Consider the following 16323-nt stretch of genomic DNA (forward strand, 5'->3'; position numbering starts at 1 on the left):
ATTCTTGTTTATAAAATTTTCATACATGAGTCCTAGTAACCTCTTCATCCTCTTTCCTAACTGATTAATTTCCAGTCTTCTTTGGAACTTTTCTCCTGTGTAGTTAGTTTCTTTTCACAATTTCCTTTCCCAGATTCTTCCACATGATCAACAAACAAGGCAGTTGTGTGAAGGAGAGTTTTACCGGAAATTTTGTGGTAACAGTGTGTTCTAGTTTGCTAATGCTGCTGGAATGCAAAACACCAGAGACGGACTGGCTTTTATAAAAGGGAGTTTATTTGATTACACAGTTACAGTCTTAAGGCCATAAAGTGTCAACAATCAGGTACCTTCACTGGAGGATGGCCAATGGCCTCCGGAAAACCTCTATTAGCTGGGAAGTCACATGGCCGGAGTCTGCTCCAAGTTCTGGTTTCAAATGACTTTCTCCCAGGACGTTCCTCTCTAGGTTTCAGCTCCTCAAAAATGTTACTCTTAGTTGCTGTTGGGGTGTTTGCCATCTCTTAGCCTCTCTGGAGCAAAAGTCTGCTTTCCAAGGCCATCTCCAAAATGTCTCTGTAAGCCAAAGCTCCTCTCTCAGTTCTAGAGCATTCTTCAAAGTGTCCCTCTTGACTGTAGCAGCTTGCTTCTTCTGTCTAATCTTATATAGTACTCCAGTAATTTAATTCAGACCCACCCTGAATGGGCAGGGGCAACACCTCCATGGAAATTATCCAATTAGAGTCATCACCCACAGTTGGGTGGGGCGCATCTCCATGGAAACACTCAAAGAATTACAATCTAATTCACACTGATAGGTCTGCCCACACAGGATTACATCAAAGATAATGGTGTTTGGGGGGGCATAATACATTCAAACTGGCACACAGTGATAAACAGCTAATGCTATACTTTTCTTCTAAGCACTGCTTAGGTGCATTCCACAAATTTTCACATGTAGTGCTTTAATTTTCATTTAACTTTTAATATTTTCTAATGTTCCTGTGTTATGAGTTATTTAGAAGATGGTTGTTTGATTTCCAAATAGTTTAATAATTTTCATTACCTTCCAGCTATTGGTTTCTACGTTCACTTTATATTGGTAAGAGAATGTACTGTACATGATCTCAATTCCTTCCAATTTTTAACTCAGAATGTGGTCTGTATTTGTGAATTTCCCATATCCCCCCCCCCCCAAAAGAATGTATATTCCACAGTTGTTGGTTAAAGGATTTTGTTTTGCTTTGTTTTTTGCTTATTTATTTAGCCAAAATAATGTTAAAGAAGCAAAATAAATTTGGGTACTTAACACTACTGATTTCAGGAATTATTTTAATGCTATAGTAAATAAAACAGGATCATGTTTACTTAAGGGTAGACATATCAATTATTGGAACAGAACAGAGAATCCAGAAAGAGACCCACAAAAGTATGATCAATTAATTTTAGACAAAGGTAAAAAATGATAAACAACTTAATACTCATATGGAAGAAAATGAACCTAAACCTTTACCTTACACTATACACAAAAATAACTCAAAATGGATCACAGCCCTAGCTGCAAAAGCTAAAATAAAATTTCTCAAGGAAAACAGGAGAATATATTCACAAACTTGGTGTAGGCAAAGACTTCTTACAGGATACCTCCCACCCCAAAGAAAAAGCCCTAGTCATAGAAGAAAAAAATGAAACTTGGATTTTATCAAAATTGAAGACTTTTGTTTTCAAAAGAATAGCAAAAGTTAAGAAAATGAGATGGGAAATAAGCTAAACCCTGGGAGAAATATTTGCATACATATATATGACAAAGAATAAAATAGCCCAAAAACAAAACAAAACAAAACAAAAGATGGAGTGCGCAAAGTATTTGAAATTATTTGAACATACACTGCATAAAGAAAGTTATATAAATAGCCAATAAGTAGTTAGGAAAGTGATCAATATCTTTATTCACCAAGGAAATACAAATGTGATAATGAGATGCCACTACACTTCCATTTGAATAGCTAACCTTTGAAAACCTGATGCTTGGCAAGGACTTACTGAAATTCTGCTATGTTGCTCTTGGGACAATAATATGGTCCAATTACTGTGAAGAATGTTGGAGGTTTCTTATAAAGGCATTTGTTAAGTTAAAAACTTGATATGTGACGCAGTTTACATATTTACCCAAGAAAAAATGAAAACATGTCCACAAAAATAATTGTGCAAGAAAAAAACATAACAATTTTATTCATAATAGCAATGGAAATAGTCTCTAAGGTATGTAGTGGTGGTTACATTTATATATATATATCTTTGTAAAACTATTATATATACATGAGTCAAAACTCATCAAACAAAATGCACCTAAAATGTGTGTTTATTTTATTGTATTGAATTATATTGTATTAAATTATACCTCAGTAATTTTGTGTGAAAAGAATTAAAAAAAGACTTAAAAGAAATACCAAGTTACAACAACTGATACAACAAAACTCAATAATAGTGGAATAGAAGGAAATTTTCTCTGATAATTGGTATCACTAACATTATATTCAATTATCAAAGACAGAACACTCCCCTTAAGGTTAGAAATAAGGTAGAGATGTTCATTCTCACTCCCTCTATTCAATGCTGAACAGTGTACTAATGTAGGGAAAATGAAACTGTAAGGTTTAAATAAATTCCTGGTATCTCATGCAGGAATAATCTTTTCTTCTATAGCAGAGTATTGGCAACATTTGGATCTTTGTTCTTCCCACATGGCTCCAGGATCAGCTATTCAAGTTCCATGGAAAACCATATAGAGGGTTGGAATTGAAATCATCTACATATTTTACCTTTCCATTCCACATAGTACTTATTTGTATTTTTGGTGAATTTTATAATTTTCTCTGACAACATAGTTTCTTAGATATTTTCCTACATATCTAAACCTAAATGTTTGTTTTCTATTGTGAATACTATCTTTTTAAAAATACTTTTATTTCTTTGTTCCTCACATAAGAGAAACATAATTTATAATGCATATTTATTAAGTATAATGAATAGTGATTATTTTATTTAACAACATTTCTGAAGACTGTTTTGAATATTCTGTGTACAATTAAATTGTTTGTGGATAATGACCATGTGATTTCTTCTTTTCCAAATCTTACACTTTTTAATTTCTTGTCTTATTGCAGCACCATTTAGGACCTACAATGTAATGTTGAATGGAAATATTAATAATTGACATCCTTTCATCTTTCCTGGTTTGAAAGAGAATTTTTGTGACATTTCATCATTAAGAATTATGTTTATTGTTTTGTGTAAATATTGTTTCCAGGATAAGAATTTTTACTCAGTTGGAGTTTACAAAGAGTTAACATAATAAACTGGTATTTAAATTTATCAAATATTTTATTTGCTGGTGTTAGTACAAGATAGAAATCACCTGACTCCAGAACTTCTGAAAAATGCAACTCTTTCAGCTTTTAAACTGTACCTATTTTTTTAAGGGTTGAATTTAATGACAGATTGAATTTTCTTTTATGATTACAGTTCTACTCAGGCCTTCTCCATCTCCTTGAGTTGGATTTTCCAAAAAAAGTTTTTGATGAAATCCTCTATCATCTAAGTAGAAGTAATTATTTAAGGATCTTGAAATGGGAGATTAACCTGTATTATCCAGATGGGCTCCTGGAATTACAAGAGCCCTTCCAAGTGAAAAGGAGAATGAGAGAAGATGTGAGATGGAAGCAGAGGTCAGGGGAATATGATTGTAATAAGGCGGGAAGGAGCCATGGAATGAAGGCAGACTCTAAAATCAGGAAAAGGCAAAGAATGGATTCTCTCCTAGAGTCTTAAAAGGAACAGAACCCACTTAAGGTCTTCATTTCAACCCAACAGGACTCATTTCAGATTTCTGACCTCAAGAACTATAAGATAATATATTTGTTTTGTTTAAAACCACTAAGTTTGTAGTAATTTGTTACTGCAGCAACAGGAAACTAATATACCACTTTTAACCTATAGAGCAGATCCCATTTCCTTCCCAGCAATCACTGTTTTTACATCAGTCAGTTTACATTTAGTACTCATGCTTACTAATTTTTTTCTTCACAACTGCTTCTTGCATCACACCACAGCGCTTGAGTTCAACTTCATTCATCATAAGGAATATTTTCATGTAATTCTTTCAGTGAAGGTCATTATGAGGTATAGTCTATTTGTCTTTCTCTGAAATTGTATTTATTATCCCTTAATCCCCCAAAGAGTGATTATCCAGATACAGAATTCTCTTTTCTCAGAACACTATCAAGATATGACTACATTGTCTTCTTGCCTATAATGTGGCTTTTGGGAGACAATTAGTCATAGTGTAGGTTTTACTTTTTTATCTTATAAATTGCTTCCTTCTACTTTTTTAAGTTAATTAGCTACTAATTCAACTATTTCCTTTTATAGTTAATTAGCTACTAAGGAAGCTAATTGACCACAAAAGTCATTCTCTTACATAAAATAAAAAGGTTGCTACTGGGATGGAATCATTTACACTCATTTTAAAAAATTCTATTGACAGCCAGTGCCTCAGGCACAAGATTTTTTTTCTCTGATTCTTTATTCTTAACCATAGTACATATTTATATGTAATTGTTTATTGCCAGTGCTCTTACAAACTAATTTATCATAGTCCATCTAGTTTGGTGAAAGATTTTATTCTCTATTTGCTTCTATAAATAAATTTGAGGAACTAAAATGCATACTGTGTTTTTTTCTATAATGTTAATTTGTATCTTCTCTCATTTTTTTCCTGATCATTCTGCTAGAGGTTATTCAATTTTATTGATTTAAAAAAAAAACACACAGCTTTTGTTTGCATTGATCTTCTCTCTTGTTTATTCTGTTCTATTCCATTTACTTCCACTCTGATATTTATTATTTTCTTTCTTCCTGTTTAATTTGGGTTTAATTTGTTCTTTTTTCTCAAGATGGAAACTGAGGTCATTGATTTTGTCACCTTTCATGTTTAGTAATACAGATGTTTAGTTCTATAAATTTCCCATTAACTACTGCTTAAGTTTTAAAAATATGCATCCTCCATTCTCTACCTGAATTTTGAACATAGGGAATACAGTTATAATTGTTTTAATGACCTTATCTATTAAGTCTAATATGTGTGTCTGTTCACAGTCAGTTGCAATTGATTGATTTTTCTCCTTGCTTGTTTGCAAGCAATTGTGAATTTCACATTCTTGGCTGCTGTCTTAGTTTGACAAGTCTTCTGTAAGAAAGTACCACAGACTAGTTGGCTTAAACAACAAAAGTTTGTTATCTCATAGTTTTGGAGTCCAAAAATCCAAAATCAGGGTGTCAGCAGGGTCACATGTTCTCTGAAGGCTGTAATGTTCTGGTAGTGGCTTGACAGTGATCCATAACTCAATCTCTGTCTCTGTTAAATGGCATCTCTCTCCCACCTCTCTCCTACTGACTGAGACCAAATTTTCTCTCCTTATAAGAACACCAATTATGCTGGGTGATGGGTTAAAGTCCACCCTAATCCAGTTTGACCTCATCTTAACAAATAACAGCTTCAAAGATCCTATATACAAATGGTTCATATTCACAGGACTGGGGTTTAAGACTTGAACATGTCTTTATGGGTGACATGATTCAACCCATAATAGATGCTGAATATTTCTGTTTCCCTATAAATATTCTTAAGTTTTGTTCTGGTATGCAGTTAAGTTACTTGGAAACAGTTTGCTATTTGGGAGCCTTGCTTTTAACATTTAGTAAGCTGGACTGGAACTGTGCTCAGTCTAGAGCTTATTATTTTCTAGTGATGAGAAAAGACTCCTCTGTGTATTTTCAACAGTGCCCCATCAAACATGAGGTTTCCAGCATCTTTGTGGAAATAGATAGTATATTTGCCCTATGTAAGCACGAGGCACTGTTATGTCTAAATGTTTTGGGTTGACCTCTTCCTACCCTTGAGCAGTTTTCTCACATGCAAGCACTGATCAGCAACCAACTGAATTGTCCAGTGTAACTCCTGCATATCCCCAGAGTTCTAGCTCTGTACAACTCTCTCCTCTCTAGGACATTGTCCTGTGAACTGTAGCTTCCTCAGTTTCCCTGGACTCTCAGCTCTGTCTCCTTAACTCAAGGAGTCTAACAGGTTCTGCATGGGTTCTCCTTCCTTGTGCCACTGTCTAGAAATTCTCTCAAGGTTAAAAGCTCTTGCAATCATTTTTTTTTTTTATTGTTTTTGTTTGTTCACTTCAGGTAGGCAGTTAAACGTAGACCCTGATACTTCATCTTAGCTGGAAGCTGAAGTTCTACTTTTAGAAAGTTTTAAAAAGATTTACTTAAATCTCAAATTTGACTGAGTTTTCTGTTCTTTTGTGAAACAATCCTTAATTAACTTTTATCTATAAGTTACAAATAGTACCTATGTTGCTTTATTCTTTTATTTTTAAATACTTCCTTGGCATTTTAAAGTTCTAAACAATTATTCACCAATTTAAATAACTGAGACAAGTATACACAAGGGAAATCTATTCTTTAATAACTAAAATTACACTTTATGTTTGAACTCCTCTGTATGAATAGTCATCCAGAGTAATTTACTGACAAAAAATACAGAGATATCAGCAAGAAAAAGGGAAGAAGAAATTAGTCAAAAATTTATTCTATGTCATTAATTCATGACCATATTTATGTGGCACTGTGAAGGTTAAATAAAGTTGTTTTGGGCCTAAATACAATGGATCTTTCTTTAACAATACACAAGTGCTGGGTTAGTTACCTACAGGACTTGGTGTCTATCCCTCTAACCCCTGCTCTCTTCATAGGGACGGCTTTCCAGCATGGCTAATTCTTTGAACGAGAAAAAGATTTCAGTTTTCAAAAGTGATGATTAAATATGTAAACTTCAATAGAAGAATTAAATTTAAGTCTTTGTGAGTTAACATCTAACAGTGATTAGCCGAAATCTACCTTAAGGTGAGAACTTGAGTCCTGGTAGCAAGAAGACACTGTTATCAAAGGGTCAAGAAGTCAATTTTAAGCAGAAGGTACTGAAGGGAAGAGTAAGACCAAGTGAGTATAGTTTCTTTCATAGTAATTTATGAAATCAGTCTAGTCTATCTCTTAATTTACTGCTGTATTATAGAACTATTTTAACTTTTGTCATACAAGCAATGTTCACCTTGACACTTTAAGGTTGAAGGCCATTTTAGACTCAAAACCTGCTATACAAAAAGATCTTATCATCAAACTTTACTATGTGAAGAAAATGATATGTTAATTTTTTCCCACCTGCTTTTCAGAGGTTTCAGCTCTCAGAAAGGTATTTGCTTCAGATAGGTTCTGCCTAACATTCAGTATCTCACCCACAGTGATAAACATGCTACTCCCACCCAAATACCTCTTCTGTAGATGGTAACTGCAACCCAGTACATGGTGACCTTACATGGTGACCTTCTAATGTAGCCAGAAATTAAGGTCAACTTAAATACAAAGATAAAAAATGTTTTATAATTATGAACACCATATAATTTGTTTCTCATCCTTTATTGAAGCCTCCTGTTCTCTATGGTTAATCTTTTAGGATATATCTGATCCCTTTCTCATTTCCATTTCTGTATATTTTTAAAATACTTTCTTTGTGGTTACCCTGGGGTTTATATTATACAACCTAAGTCTAAAACCTATTAATTTGAAAAGATACCATCTTAACTTTAATAGAATACACATTCTCTGCTCCCTTGTATGCAGTGAATGGCTTTTTTCTTGCTGCTTTTAGAATTCTCTATTTTTGGCATTTCATATTCTGATTAGTACATGTCTTAGAATAGGTCTATTAGGGCTTATGAATATGTTTGGAATATGTATACTTATGTGTTTCACAGGACTTGGTATATTTTTGACCATTATTTCCTCAAATATTCTTTCTTCCCTTTTTCCCTTTTCTTCTTCCGGAACTCCCACTATTTGTATGTTTGTATGCTTCGTGCTGTCATTCAAATCCTGGAGACACTGCTCAATTTTTTCTATTCTTTTCTCTATCTGTTCTTCTGACTGCATGATTTAAATCGTCCTGTCTCTAGTCTGCTGTTTCTTCCTTCTTCCTGTTCAAATCTGCTATTGTATCCCCCAGTATGTTTTTAATCTCCATTATTGTGCTTTTCATCCATATAATTTTTGTAATGTTTAAACTAATTCTTCTTTTTGCTATTAATTGTCTTCTTAATATCCTTTAGCTCTGTATCCATATGTAGTTTATTTCTATCCACATTTTCCTAAATCTCCTTGAATTGATTTAGGAAATTTGTTTGATTTTCTTCGATTAGTTGTTCTAAAGTCGTGTCTCCTCTGAAGTTTTAATTTGTTCCCTTGACTAAGCCCCATCTTCCAGTTTCTTGGTATGGCTTATAATTATTTGCTAATGTCTAGTCATCTGATTATTTTGATGTGTTAACACTGAAGGTCATTTTCTCCTTCTTGTAGATTGGCTAGGTGGTAAGGCTCTTCTTTGACGTTTGGTCCAGCTTATCCTGAAGCTTTGCTGTAGCCCATGTTTAACTGTTCAGATTTTCTCAGATCTTCTGCACCTATTTCTTGCTGTGGACATGCTGTGCAACTTTTAAGATTGTCCTTTTTTGTGGAACCAGTTCACTTCCAGGAGAAAGCTTCCTTTCCTCGGTTCCATCTCCAGGAATCCTGATCTATTCTGTGTGTGTGTGTGTGTGTGTGTGTGTGTGTGTGTGCCTGCAGAATTTTCTCCCAAGCTCCTGTGACATGCTTAACTGCTCTCCTGCACTCAATGCCTCTTTTTCATTATATTTTTCAGTCCTGGAACCCTCCTGCCTTAGAGAAGTTCAATTTTCCCTTTTTATTCCATGAGGCTTTTCTGCCTCTATTAACTTCCCCATTAGGGTATACTGCCCCACAGGACCAAATGTGGTCAATGTTCAAAAAGGCCCATTTTTGTTTTTGTTTTTGTTTTTCCATTTAGGTGCTCCAGCAATCAATGACAGTGTTGGAGTTGTACACCTTTTGCCAGGAGATCTGCGGTGATTTTTTTTATTTCTTGGGAGTCCTTTTGCTTGCAGGTGCTCACCAGCTGCTTGTGCTCTACCCTGGGTCTCTGTGGCCTGGGATCCTTGTACCTTGGGTATGTGTGCAGATCTCAGCAGCTGCTGTGAGGGGCTCTAAGGTCTGCAACCATTGCAGGAGGCACCCAGGCCGTCCTGTCACTGTGTAACCCAAGCTGCGAGAGACTGAGTGTGGGGGTAAGGTCTAGACGGGCAGGTCAGGTCACAGATTTGCTACCTTTTTTTTTTCTTTTTCTTCAATTCAGCATTTGTGGAGTCTTTCTCCAGTCACTATCATCCTCCAGAATTCCAAGCAAGTGGAATTTGTCCTTTTATTAGATGTTTCTGAGGGGAGACTTTTCCAGGGGATGTCTCATGTCACCATGATGATTTCACACACCCTACACTCTAATATTTGAAGCCTAAATTTAGAGCAGAAAATATTAGCTCCAGTAACGCAAACAATTTCTGGACCCATATTATCTGTGGACTTAAGTGGTGAGAATTCTACTCTTTCTGATAGTGTATGATCATGGGAAATCTCCATTAAATTAAGATTTCTCAGAAAAAATAAGAACACATTTTCTTCCATTTTGAATTTTGGTATTATTTACCTCCTCCACTTTCATATTATTCTTGTGCTTTGTACTGATAAAATATCATATGTTTTATCCACAAAGAAAACTTTTGAAGTGCCTTAAACTACTTGCTTTCTTTTGTTTTTAAAATTAACATGTCCTATTTAATGTCCATTCAGAGGCTCTGAAAAATCATCGTAATGTGATGGGTGAAGTGAAGAAATCATCAGTGCATGCAAAATATTATAGCTAAAATTTAAGAATTCAAAAGAGCCTCAATCTTTCTTTTAATTAAGGATCATGTGAATTGGCATTATAATGCTTTAAAGTGGAACTCTAATTAATATTAATTGAAATAAAGGAAAGTGCTGGAGGGTAGATTTAAAAGTAGGGAGTGTTGTTAAGGCATGGAAAGGAAAAGTTTATGATAGCTGCTTTCCTTCCCTTGTCCCTCCACCCCAGGCACCTCCACCACTACAGCCAACGCTTTTCAGTCATGGTTTACAACGTGGAGCCAGTATCCAAGAACATAGCACTATTTTTTCTCCCTTCATTTACTTCCAATCCTCTTTATGTTTGCAAAGTGTGCAAATAGGTAGCAAGTGTCTGTTAGTGGGCATGAATATAGAGATGCCCTTGATGAGTGTGATTTTCCAAATCATAAACTATATTCCACAATAAAACTCTGTATTAGATAGAGAGATATAGATATGATAGGCATAGATACATATATTAAGTCAATTTGGCATTTTTATGTAGCAGATGGATTATATTCTACAAACTATAATGACACAGAACTCAAACTTGCAGTTGACAGGAAAACAAGTAGGGATTTTTTATATATGTCTGAGTATTTCCTTCACATCTCTAAAGAAATGCTGAATAGTAAGATGCTAAATCATTTTTTTTTATAAGAAAAATTTGCTCCACACAACCATTTAAGACCTATCCCTTTCTACAAATAAAAATTTTACAAGGATGGAAAACCCAAAGAGCAGTTTAAATAAAATTACATCCTTACTTTAAGGTTCATTGAAAATTAACTGAAGAGGTTTGCATCATTCGAATTCTATATCGACTCTCTGCGTAAATAATTTAGTCTATTGGATAACTATCTATTTACATAGTTCCAAACATCATTTCTATACTAATTTCACCCATATTACACCATGATATCTAAGATCTATAATTATCCCAACTGTAATACCTGATTCATGCATCCCTTTGGATATTGCTTGGTCATTTTAAATTCTTGCAAATGAGTCTATTGAATGAGGCAGCGAAGAATATAGGCTTTGGCATAAGATTGCCTAAGTTGGAAGCCTGAGTCTATCTCCTCTATGTGATTTTAGACAAGTTTCTCAAATTCTCTGCCTCCATTTATTTATAAAATAGGCATAATAATAGCAATGATTATAATAATAAAACCTTTATCATTAGTTCCTGTGAAGATGAATTGAGATGATATTCATAAAGTGCATAAACTTGTGCCTACACTTAGTGTTAACTGTTTATCTTGTTTACTAATAACATGTTCTCAGTGATAAACTTCATAGTCACTCATTTCCTGCATCTCTACAACCAGTCACCAACTCTTGTCAATTTTGCCCTTATCCTTTCCTTGTTTATGAATATTCTACTTTTTTATTTCCATTGGGAATTCCTGAGTTCAGATTCTTACTACTCTTTCCTAGATCTCTACAATAACTTTCTAACTGATCTTCTAATTTTTAACAGCTATACTTTCAAATATATCAACAGTTTCATCAGATTTATCTTCTCAAATCATGAACAATAACATGTCACCCCACTTAAATGTCTCCTCATGGTTTATCAAAGAGCAAGACATTCAGTGCCTCCATAATCAGACTGTCAGTTTCTCTATATAACAATTTACTCTTGTATATTAAAGTTTTGGGTTAGGAGGCTTTCCTGAACCACAAGAAATGTTTCACACATTTTCCTTTTATGTTCTTTCTTCAAAATAACTTTCCCAGCTTTTTACATATATATATATATATACAGTAAGAGTTCATTTATATGAAGTTCAAAAACTGACAAAGTAAACAATAAATTGCATAGAGGTACATATATAGGAAGTGAAGCTATAAAGACTAGCTGGTAAATAATTATCTCAAAAGTCAGGATGGTGTTTACCTCTAGGGGAGAGTGAGTGGATGTGATCGGGAAGGGCCTCAAAAAGGCATATGTTGTATTACAATTTCTTGGTGTCAAGGTCACTTTGGCATTCTCCAGACAACAGATAACACCTCTCCAACTTTTTAATCTTGAAAACATATTTTTAAGGTTCAAGATAACTGGCACTAACTCAGCAGAGATGTTTCTACTTCAAATGGTGAATATTAAGCATTGCTTCATTCTAAGTCACACAATTATTTTGCTTCTATCTATTTTAAGCACTATTTGAGTTCTGAATTGACTACATATGGCTTCTCTAGACAGGGCATAAAATTCCTTGAAGGCAATGTCCTAATCTTCTTCATCTTTGCCTCTACCATAGTGTTTTGTATGTACACAATGGAAACGTAACAACTGCAAACTTTAACTCTGATTTCTGATTCATCAATAGAGAAGTCAGGATATATCTTGAGAAACATTTTCAAGAAAGCTATACAAAAACATATTTTTTGAGTCTTTGAATATTAAAGTGTCTTTATCAATTCTTGTATAAAATTTTCCATTCAGATTCATTATTTCTCTTGTTTCACTCTTATCTGATTGCCAATGTTGCTGAGAAGTTGGAGACCAGCACAGTATTTTTACATCTTAGATAAGTTTATTTTTTATTAATTTGTTTCATGTCTTGGTTTTAAAATTTCACCTGAAAAAAATCATATGATATTTATTTTATCTATTTAGTAATTATATTGTAGAAAGACTGAATATAAATAGCTGTGAATCTCTTTAATTTTCCAGCATCTTGGGAAGCTCTTTCATTTTGCATTCTCCAGTCTTTTTCTTTTCTATTGAAAATTTTAAGTACTTTTGATTAATGTTTTTTATCCAAATTGTTCCTGTGTCTTCCTCAGGAATGCCTGTAATTCTAAGGTTCAAACTTCATTCTCATTTCTCCATATTCCACAGATAACAAACCATGATAATTATTGCTTGCTCACTGGTCTGCATTATGGGAAAGTGGTTCAAGTCTTCCTCACTCCACATCACTGATAAGATTTTTAACAATGTCAGATATGCTTTTAACCTTTTCAGAGAGATTTCAATTCTACTGCTACCACTATAGGTTTTTTGTATTCTTTTTTATCTCAGCCCACCTTTAAAAAAAATCTTAGCTTGTCTTGACTACTTACTCTCCTTTCTTCTGAGCTTCTGTATGTGTCCTTCTCTCTCAGCCTCCTTGCATTTCTCTGAATTTCATCTCTTATAAAGGACTCCAGTAAGAGGATTAAGACTCACCTAGGGCATGCCTCAACTGAAACAACCTAATCAAAAGGTCCCACCCACTTTAGGTCTACACCACAGGACGGGATTAGCTTTAAGAACATGATCTTTTCTGGGGTGCATACAGCTTTAAACCATCACAGTGCGGCCTCTTTCAGTCTCAAACATGTCCCAGTTTGGTTTCCCTAGGGAGATCAAACATCTAAAATTTTCATATCCTTTGACTAATAAGTAACAAGAGTCTTCTGTTTTTCTGAATATTAATCAGGTTGGTGTGTCCTTTCTCTCTGTTTCTTTCTCTTGTTTTTCAATATTGTTTGAAATACCTATTTTTCTTAATGTTTACTCCTTCATGAATGATAAAAGTTCTATAAAGAATATTTGTGCAGTGCGCATTTCACCTTAGCTTTGTTCACAGAATTCATTATCTCTCTGTTATTTTCACTATTTCTGTACCTTTTTGTTGTACTCAAATCATTACAATACTGGTCATAAGTTCCAAAAGTGCAACCATATGCTCTAGTATGTCTTTCAGCTAAATAAGCTTCTGACTTTGTACAACTGTCATTTGTTTCTGGAAAATGCCAAGAACAGAATGATTCCTGCTGTAATGAAAGATTTTATCAGTCTGCCTTACTTTTAGGTGGCAAACATATTTTATAGAGAAATAGATATTTATATCCATATACATATACACACAGTATATATGTGCATACACACACTCTCACCTTTGGAATCAGATCCTCCTTTGCTGGTTGTTAGCTGTGCATCATAAATATGAACTTTCTCCAGTCAGATCTCATGGTTGAACTATAAATTTTAGGAAACAAGGAAAATCATCAAAATAGTAAACGAACCATTGTAAAAAGAATCAAAGAAGCCTCCAATAATTTTCTAATGCCTGTTAGCCTCAAAGATTTTATCGTCTTCCAGTGCAATAAAATGTTCAGTGATTTCACATATCTTAGACTTTTTTTTCTCAATAAAGAAAAGGGAGCATTCAAAGATAAGAAAGGGAAAGATGAGCACAATAACATATACATGAAGTAGACACATGGACTGAAATCTTACTCAACAAAGGGAAATTTCATCTATTTCATTATATTCTTCAGGTCTTTGTCTCCAAATCATCTCTGGTATCTAGTCCATAACTATGCAGTATTTCTAAATTGATTGTCTACATCTATTAATCTTTAAGCATTCTTCTTTCTTTTCTCTAGCTTGTATTTCTGCAAATTTAAATCTTCAAAATTTTGGCATTGCTAAAACCCTCAAATATGCTCAGATGGACGGTAATGGGACAGCTTATACTGTATCCTTTGAGCATCATTTTGGGGGTGGGGAGCAGTGGCTTACTGAAGCCAACAAATATTTATTGAGTGCCTATTATGTGTGAGGTATTGCTCCAGGTTCTTGGGACACATTAGGGAAGCAAGGCTATGATTCCTGTCCTCCTGGAGCTTACAGTCAAGCAATTATTGCTGCTTCACCTGCACATTGTCTGTGAACCTGGGCTAATTACTGCACCTTTCAGCAACTCAGTGTCCTCAGCTGCCCCATGGGGGTATAAGCAGGCCTGGGCTATGGTACATGCCTGTCAGGACACCCACCCCACCCACCACTCAGACAGTTAGGGCTGGAAGTTGATTTTTAATAATGAAGTGCAATGGGGAAAGGGCAGAGAGATTTGAGCTGGCTTCTCTGGGTGCTGTAGCAGTGGGGGGAGGGCCCAGGCTGTGCCAGGGCCTGGGCTAGCTAAAGGAACTGCTGCTACTGCTGCTACTGCTTAGTGCTGCCTTGTTAGCAAGGTCTTTGACCTTCCTTATAGCTCCAGTGCAGTCTCCTTTGTCTTCCCCTTGGTTTCCTTGGCTTCCTCAACAAGTGTTTTGGGAGGGGCCTCACCTTGCAGTTTGGCCAAGATGTATTCAAAACTCTTCATAGTTTTGGACATGTTGCTTTTAAACTGGGCCACGTCAAATTCCTGCACAGTCCTGGAGATGCCAAATAAGCTAGAAGAGACCCAGGTTTCCCGGCGAATTTCGGCCCAGCCGTTATTATCAGAGTTCACAAGTTAAGCACATCGTTCCTTCATCACCATCAGCCGCACGTGGCTGATGTTCCAGGTGAAGGTGGTAATGGTCTGATTCTGTGTGTCCACAATAGAGTGCTCCAGGCTGTACACCGAGTGAGCAACACTGGAAGGAAACAGTCGCTCGGCCCAGGGAGGCAACCTGTTGGTCTTGGTCAGGAGTCACTGGGACAGGAGCTTCTGGTCAGGGTTCACCTTCTGGTGCACTGTCTTCTGTTAAGCCATGTTTGCTATAGAGATTCAGGTACCGTTGTCAGAAGGCAATGAACACTTGGTTCCAGGAACTCCGGAGCACGCTCTGGCCCAGGAAATATTTCACCACCGTCCCTGCTGGAGAGGGCTCAGCACCTGCTCTGCATCAGGGGTGCGGAGCCCGGGATGCACGTGAACGCCAAACCCGGCTCAGCACACGCCAGCCAGTTTCACAGCTGAGTCACCACCACAGCGCGCCCAACCTGCAGCCAGCAGAAGGAGGTCTCGGCCATGCATCACTTCCGGCACAGCCGCACTGAGCATCATTTTTGATAGCACAATGAACAGTAAAATGATTAGGTGATCTCAGGGAATAAAAACAGCAACAGCAAAACAAATCAAATTTTTGATAGTATAGTTTTGGTTATATCAACAAAGGGTTTTAGTTATTACTTGATGTTTATACTGTGTGAACAGATTATAAGGATTTTGGACCATAATTTGAGAAATTATGATGGCATCAATCAGTTTTATAACTTTTCACTTTGTCCAATATGCCTCATTTTAATGAAAAATAGAACATGCTTTATGTAAATGTCATCATAAGTAAAATGTTTATTCATATGTGATAACTCTTTTTAACTATCTAAACTCTATTATCTTGAAGAATCCTTAATCTTAGAAAACCTCTAGAAATGTAAGATTACAAGGCTTTCAAAATTTGAATGACTACAGAACATAATGATTTTGAAATTAGGGACATATTAATCACTACTTTTAGGAAGATTTTCCTTACTATTTCAGTCCTAGTCAGGTCTCCCAACTCTCATGGAACTGGTATCATAACACTTAAAATATATTTTGATTTTTCTTGATATCTGATTTCACCACCAGATTTGAAATTTTGCAGGGTGAGACAAAGCCCACTAACCATATTCCTGTTCCAATAAATGGGAGCTGTTTGTTCTGGTTTGCTAATGCTGCCCTTTTGCAAAACACC

General features: G+C 35.4%; 1 pseudogene; it reads right to left on the reverse strand.

Annotated features, from left to right (window-relative positions):
* Positions 1-14793: 14793 nt before the first annotated feature.
* LOC119543792 lies at positions 14794-15650 on the reverse strand (annotated as a pseudogene).
* Between the last annotated feature and the right edge of the window lie 673 nt (positions 15651-16323).

Source organism: Choloepus didactylus, chromosome 9 (assembly GCF_015220235.1).
Source record: "Choloepus didactylus isolate mChoDid1 chromosome 9, mChoDid1.pri, whole genome shotgun sequence".
Classification (NCBI taxonomy): domain Eukaryota; kingdom Metazoa; phylum Chordata; class Mammalia; order Pilosa; family Megalonychidae; genus Choloepus; species Choloepus didactylus.